Source organism: Ruditapes philippinarum, unplaced genomic scaffold (genome assembly GCF_026571515.1).
Source record: "Ruditapes philippinarum isolate M1 unplaced genomic scaffold, ASM2657151v2 ctg445_1_1_1_1, whole genome shotgun sequence".
NCBI classification, from domain to species: domain Eukaryota; kingdom Metazoa; phylum Mollusca; class Bivalvia; order Venerida; family Veneridae; genus Ruditapes; species Ruditapes philippinarum.
The window spans coordinates 22,181-29,925 of NW_026856225.1; positions in this window are offsets into that span (position 1 = coordinate 22,181).

Sequence of the window (7,745 nt, forward strand, 5' to 3'; positions counted from 1 at the left end):
TTCTGTGACTGACATGTCTGTGATGGGTTTTGAAGCTTCACTTTAGCAAAATAAATTAAGTATTTTTATCTCACACCCGTGCCGATTTTGCGACTCCGTAAATATGGTATTGCACGGCCGTGCATATATTTTGACGTGACGTCATTAGCGTTATATAGTTACGAACATAGTGTATGTTAGCGTTATACTATAGGCGCGTCAATGAAAAATGACTCTAATTTCACTTTAAACGGTCTATATTTTGGATATGTGATAAATAGAATATTAAATTCGTGTAAGTTCATTACTGAATTTATTGCACTCGTTGAATGAAATAATATTATGCTCGCCAGAGGCTCGCATAATATAATTTTATTCAACTCGTGCAATAAATTCAGTATTGAACTTACGCTCATTCAATATCATCTATTTATCACACACCCGTGCCGATTTTGCGACTCCGTAAATATGGTATTGCACGGCCGTGCATATATTTTGACTTGACGTCATTAGCGTTATACAAACAAAGTGTAAAGACGCGCTAAATGTTAGCGTTATACTTTTGGCGCGTCAATGAAAAATAACCTTTTTTTCACTTTAAACGGTCTTAATTTTGGGTATGTGATAAATAGAATATTAAATTCGTGTAAATTCATTACTAAATTTATTGCACTCGTTGAATAAAATAATATTATGCTAGCCAGAGGCTCGTATAATATAATTTTATTCAACTCGTGCAATAATTTCAGTATTGAACTTTCACTCATCCAATATCCTCTATATTTCATTTTTAATTTTCATTAAAAAAACAAATACGGAAATAAACAATGGCATCAACAATTATGCGCAATTATTTCTTCAAGAATTATTCAATTAGTGAATAAAAGATAAACAAGTGAAAAGTGCGAATTTGTCTAGATTTAATCGGTTAATTAGGGATATTGGAAAATGTAATATCTCTCACGCCCCTAGTGTTTACATTAGAACAATTCAATGTTCAGTACCCCACACTTTGACAAAAAGTTAACGGTCATTAAGTGCAGTTACTGAAACAAATCATCGTGATATCAAGATAGAAATAATTTTTAACCTGATAAGTCAGAATATAATATATATTCTAACACTCACGTGATTTTGTCACTATAGACAAAGAAGCAAAAAAACTGGTGTTAAACTGCCAACACCGGTTAGGGATTACTTGTATATGCGCTGTTATGTTTTCACACTCGATTGTATAGTTTACAAAGCATTTTAAAGCAACAATAAAAAGCATTTTTATTTATATTTTCAGTTCGTATAATGTTTTCTTTTCATACAATACCGAAATAATATCTCACATACACTAACGCCACATATAAGATCCGTATCAGTTAATAAATATTTTGACAAAACGGCGCCAATCCGTAAGCAGCGTAATGACGTCATCCTAAGTAAACAACTCATTCATAAACAAGCTGACGTTATTTCATACATACAAGAATGATAATTCTAACACGACCCGCATTTTTCCCTATTGAACATAGAGGAACCGAAAGTGTGTGTTATTATGCTATAAAATCACTGTTTGACGTTCTATATTTAGACATGTGACGTAATCATTATACACGTGACGTAATCACTAAAAATGTGACGCGCTGACAATAAGTACGGAAACAAATCAGGCGCAGTTTAGCTAATTATAATGTACGGCAGCATTTATTTGTTAATGTCGTGTTAGAATCGAAATAATATATCCAAATAGGTGATTTTATTGCTTGATAACATCACTGTTTGTCGTTCGGATGCGCATCATTATATCACTCGGGCTACGCCCTCGTGATATAATTCCCCGCACCCGAACTCCAAACAGTGATGTTATTGAGCAATAAAATTACTGTTTGGGATATATTATTTCTTAAATTGGGCACTGATGTAAACACAATACGACGTAAGTTTTGATTGTTGAAAACTTGACAAAATAACGTTTTTTTTCTTATTATTTCTTTTGTTTAATAATTTCTATATCTTCGCAACAGTAGGGTGCGAAAATCGAACAGCGTTATACGAAAATCGGCACCGGAAGTTATTTCCGCTTGAAAAATAACATTAGTGATTTTCCTTATTTTATCGTGTTAGAATCGAAATAACATCGGCCTGAGAGGTGTATATCGGCTATTTAACAACGGTTTTGTCGTTTTGATGCGACAATTCCTACTCATCAAAACTCCAAACCGGTGTTAAATAGCCGATATACACCTCTCAGGCCGATGTTATTTCTTAAATATATGTTTGCAATCTATCTTTGCTTATTTATATATAGACAGGGCTGACACACTCGTAATGGTTTAAATCCTTTTGCATCGGACATAATTATATAAATAACACATGTGTTTGTGGGTAACAGTAAAATATCACCCCGAGAAAAATACTGTTACCCTCTCCTTAAAAGAAAAAATACAAAACTTTAAAATACATACATTTAAAATTTCTTCAAAACAAACTTGTTTCCTAGTTTCTAAAAGTAATGAAAAATTCAGATGTTTTATTGCAATCCATTGCAACTCGCTCCATGTAAAACAGTTCCCCTTTAGGTTAACCTTTGCTTTTTATAGATGAAACGTGAATTTTAGCCTGGTTTCACAATCGTATTAAATCTCAGACTACAGACAGTTGCACAGTCCATTATTTGTATATGGAGATAAAAAAAACATTGTCTTTCCATTTGAGGAAAATGTAAATAAAAATGTTTTGCAACAAATTTTAAATTGGGTCTGAAGTGTAAAGCTGATGAATATGAATGTTTTTCATACTCGCAAAGTCCATCGTGTCATTCCGCAGTAAATCATGCGTATTATTCAAAAATCTATTGACCCGGCTGCTTCGCAGCTGAATACTCCTTCTTAAGTTTGTAGCAAAGCGCTACATCATAAACAGGAAAGTGGGAAGGTAGATATGCTGAAAAAACATTTGACAAAATATTATTGAATTTGACAGGTCTAAATGCGCTTTATACAGATAAAACAAAATTTATTGATTGATGTAGAATCAGTTTTAATTCGTTTTTAAGTGACCATTTAAATGTCCAATGTTCATTTGAGACATCAGAAACAATGGAGATAATGATTAATATTTCAAATCAATAATGTCGTCATACAGTTGTAAAGCAATTTCTTCACCATAATATTCATGGTTTTCTTTAAATTTTCATCCTTATACGAGTAATTATATTTTCATATGAATCACTTGTTTGAACTTAAATACTTTTTTCAGTTTATATCAAATTTAGGGTTCATAGAGTAAACTATCTGACACTTGATTTAGATTGTTAAGCTGGTAAAAGCTATGATTCTTATTTAAAGATGCTATTTCCTATGCAAGCACACTCTGTGTTTTTATGAGATTGTCCAAAAATTGTGTGCAGATTACATCCAGTTGTATTAAACAAGGAATTATCATGATGTTCGAATCGTGTGCATGCATGAAATAGATCTATTTTGTTTTGGTTTTGTTGTTTATTTCTTATTTCGTTGAGTGAGCATCAGAAATGATAGACCGCTAGCGTAATCTTATCTGGTCACAGGATAAAATATATTGATTTTTCTTAGTTTTTAAGATCTTTTTTTATCAGATGCTGTATTAGAAATAGATAAAAACAGAATCCCTAAAGAAAGTCTAAATCCCTAAAGTATTTCTTTGATAAAATTTTATCAGAAAAGAACGCTCATGATATGAAGTTACTATGGCTTTAGGACATATATTTCACTCAGCATTTTATAAATGTATTTAATGTTTCAACTTTTACTAAACTTGTGTCTCTTCATGAGCTTCAACGAGAGGTCCCGTGGGAACCTCTGGACAGCAGAAGAAGGAAACATAAATTGATTCTTCTTTATAAGATGAAAAATGGACTCTCACCTGTCTACCTATCAACTATTGTCCCTCCGTCTGTAGGTGAAACCACACGTTATAATTTAAGAAATTCGAACGATATACAAGGCATTCACAAAAGAACATCTTTATACTATAACGCTTTTCTTCCTTCTGCTCTCAGAGAATGGAATGAACTACCAATTGATGTACAAAATGCACCTACATTATCTGCTTTTAAGTGTCTTTTGAATAGAAACATAACAAAATGTCCAAAATTTTTCTATACAGGTGTTCGAAAATGGCAAATATATCATGCACGTCTACGAACAGAGTGCAGTTCTTTAAACTACCATCTATACAGAAAAAATATTGTTAACTCACCTTTATGTCAATGTGGATTGGTAGAAACTAACCATCAGTTTTTCTTTGAATGCAAACAATACAGTACTATCAGACACAGCCTTTTCCAAACTCTTTCAGCCTACTGTAATGTCACTCTTCACACACTACTTAACGGCGATACAAACTTAAGTGACGATATCAATATCAGCATATTTCAGGCAGTTCAAATGATTATCCGAGACAGCAAACGATTTTCATAGTCTATGATACATTGCTCCTCCAATTTACTCACCGAATAGATCCTCCTCTTTTCTTCTACTTATTAAATTAAGTTTCTTTGTGTATCTTAAATTGTGAAATTCTAAACTTTATACAGTTATAAACAGACAATTATTGCGTCTAATCTATTAAGTACCTATTCATACATCTTTCAGATAGAAACTTCTACTCAACGCCCCTTTTTGTTTCTAGGTCGCTAATTTGACTTAGTGACGACAGTAACGAATCTTCTTCATTTTTGAAATCAATTACTTTTTACCTAAACTTCAATATTTCAAACATTTTCAAAACCCGTCATATTTATAGTAACTAATCTTATGTCAGGAAAAGGCCCTTATAAGCATTTTATGCTTTCGGATCTGATCCTTTTTCAGCATTGTATTGTATTATTTCACCATTGTATGTAAATCTTGTATGTGTAAAATGTTCGAAATAAAATATGTTTAAACTAGAACTTTTATCATACAGTTTCCGTTCCACTCCTTTAACAATACATTTACATTTTGACAAAATGCACTGGCACACATTTTATAAATACAAATGAGATAAACAGATTTCATGTTGTATTTGAATCTAAGAGAAGCGAAGAAAATCCGAAACTGAGGGGAAATAAAAATAAGACTATATTCACAGTTTACATGTTCTTTAATTTTCATGAATTTTGCATAAGAAGGGTGTAAATCATGGGCTAAAAGTAATTTTACAAGCAATATTTACTATGCACATATCGGACAACTGGCTGTCGATTTCTTGCTTATTGAAATGTACTAAATGATAACCTTTCTGAACGCCGGCATGAGAAACGATCCTCAACATCATGTAACAAATGACGTCAAAAGACGTTAGCGTTGTCTTTGACGTTAAAAATAAAATTGAATTGCTTTTGATATGTATAAATATATGAATAAATAACAATAAGCAAATTTCGGAAGGTTTCATTTATTTCAAAAGCAATGGAAATGTATATTTTTATGAATCAAATATGTTAATTTACAAAAATAGTAAATGACGTTATGGATTGTTTTCTCGTGACGGCGGTCAATTATACATTTAGCCATAACCATATGCAATATGCCAGTAGTTCAACAATATAGAAAAATAAATAAATCATTCACGCCAACACTACATGATTTCACGTCATATTTTCATTCGCGGATAGGGACTTTTTAAAAAAGTTTACCAAGAACATTTTTCTATTTTTCAATATCCAATTAAAGGGTTATAAATATTTAGATGTCTAACTGGGATTAATCGTACTTATTTCATGCTTTCCAGTGTTTTATTGTAATATATCAGATGATTATATTCTGATAAACCACTAGTGAAATTTATAAAATATAATTTTCACTGTAGCCGGACTATATCTGAATGCGGATGAAAAGAAAATCATAACTAAATGGAATAACAGGCAGAAATAAATGCCGTCATACGTAAATTTTGCTTCTTTAGGAAAAGAAAGTCGATGTCACCATTAATCATGGTTAAAATGTAACAAAATTAGAGAAATCTAACAGAACTATATTTCAAAATTGATGATGTGACGTCATGATGTGATGACGTCACAAAGGAGAATGCGCGACGTTACGCGGCAAAATCAGTAAAAAATACTTAAAATCACTTAAAAAGCATGAAATAAAAAGAAAATTTATTTGTTTTACATATAAGATTGAAATATTTGAAATATTTTTCATTCGTGAACACCAGCTATTATATTTTCACTCGTGACTACGCCACTCGTGAAAATATTGCATCTGGTGTTCACTCAGTGAAATTATATTTCAATCTTACATGCAAAACAAACAAATATCCTCTATGTATTTTATAACCGTTACATGACAGGAATATATTTTTTCATTTACAATTATAGACTTAGCAAGATACATTGATTCGACCTTGCTAAATTTGTCTTTTGCTTAGCTTCGTTAAAATCTATGATGGTAAATGAATCGAGTTAAAGCGTTTATACTTTTTAATCATCTAAACTTTCCAATATTTTTAAAACAATCCCGCTTGTTTTGGAAGTTATTTCAGAAGTTCAAAGTATTATATATGTAACTGTTATATCATTCTTAGCCATTAAATTATATGATATCTTAATGTACTAGACTAGCTTCCATTTTTGTTTTTGGAACGACTGGATATCAAGATTAAAATATTAAGTTAGTTAGCCTGGTCTGATTGCAGACATGGGGTGACTGGTTTCACACAATGCTGGTGACGGGCCTCGCTCTGTACTGGTAACTAAGATTTAGCCTCGTTAAACTTGTTGAACCATCTCTCGAAAGATAATTTCAATTAATTGTTATTCTTGTTAGATCGCTAATTTCTCTTAACTTAGCTTAGTCCGTTTTGACCCACTTAAGGTTGTCAACATCTTTGTAAATGACTGTCGTGAACTCACTGGGGTACTAGATTATCAAATGAAAAAAAAATGACTATTCGCAACCAGTCATCTAACCAAGTCATTTTTTCGGCTACAAAGCTACCGAGTCTAATAAGACGTATGATTTACTGCGGAATGACACGATTGACTTTTAGAGTCGTCAATGAAAGCAAAAGTATATAAAAGAAAGCAGTGAGTAGGCACTAGTGTTATGGGGATCATTGGAAATTTCCATTGCCATATCTGCATTCTGGGGTATCTTAAGCATTTTCAGAATGAAGAGTGCTACATTAAAAACTTGTTTTTTCTATATAATTATGTCTAAACTTTTAGACATTGTGGCAAAAGGAGCTTTTTTCGTTACAACATTGGAGTCTAATTTTAAGCAAACATCAAAATTTATTCGCATATGGACAAAAAGGATAATATCACTAAAAGTAAAATATTACGTTGTCTAATTAACAATTAGAAGATAATGAAAACAAAGATCAACAAAAAAGAGGGTCATTAAACAAATCGCGGCCTCAACTTCACCTTGCTACACAGGACAATTGGTAACAGAGAAACACACAATCAAATACCAACTTATGATAAAATATTCATTTTCTCAATAAAAAATAATGCTCCAATAATACATAAATGAAATCCTTTATTTAATGTGTATGGTGAAACAAAGTTATTTTGGGTAAAGTCAGTCATATAAGAAATTGTAGACAAAGCAATCTTATACCTCCAGTAATTCAATTAGTACGGTTCATACTAAAATAAAACAGCTAGTCATTCTGAACGCAATGTCAACATAAGAATTCCGAAGAAATATTAATTCTAAAATATATTTGCAATTTGAATGAACCATTTCGGGCGAGGTAGTTTCTATGAAAAAAGGATGATTCGCATCTGTAGATCAAATAAC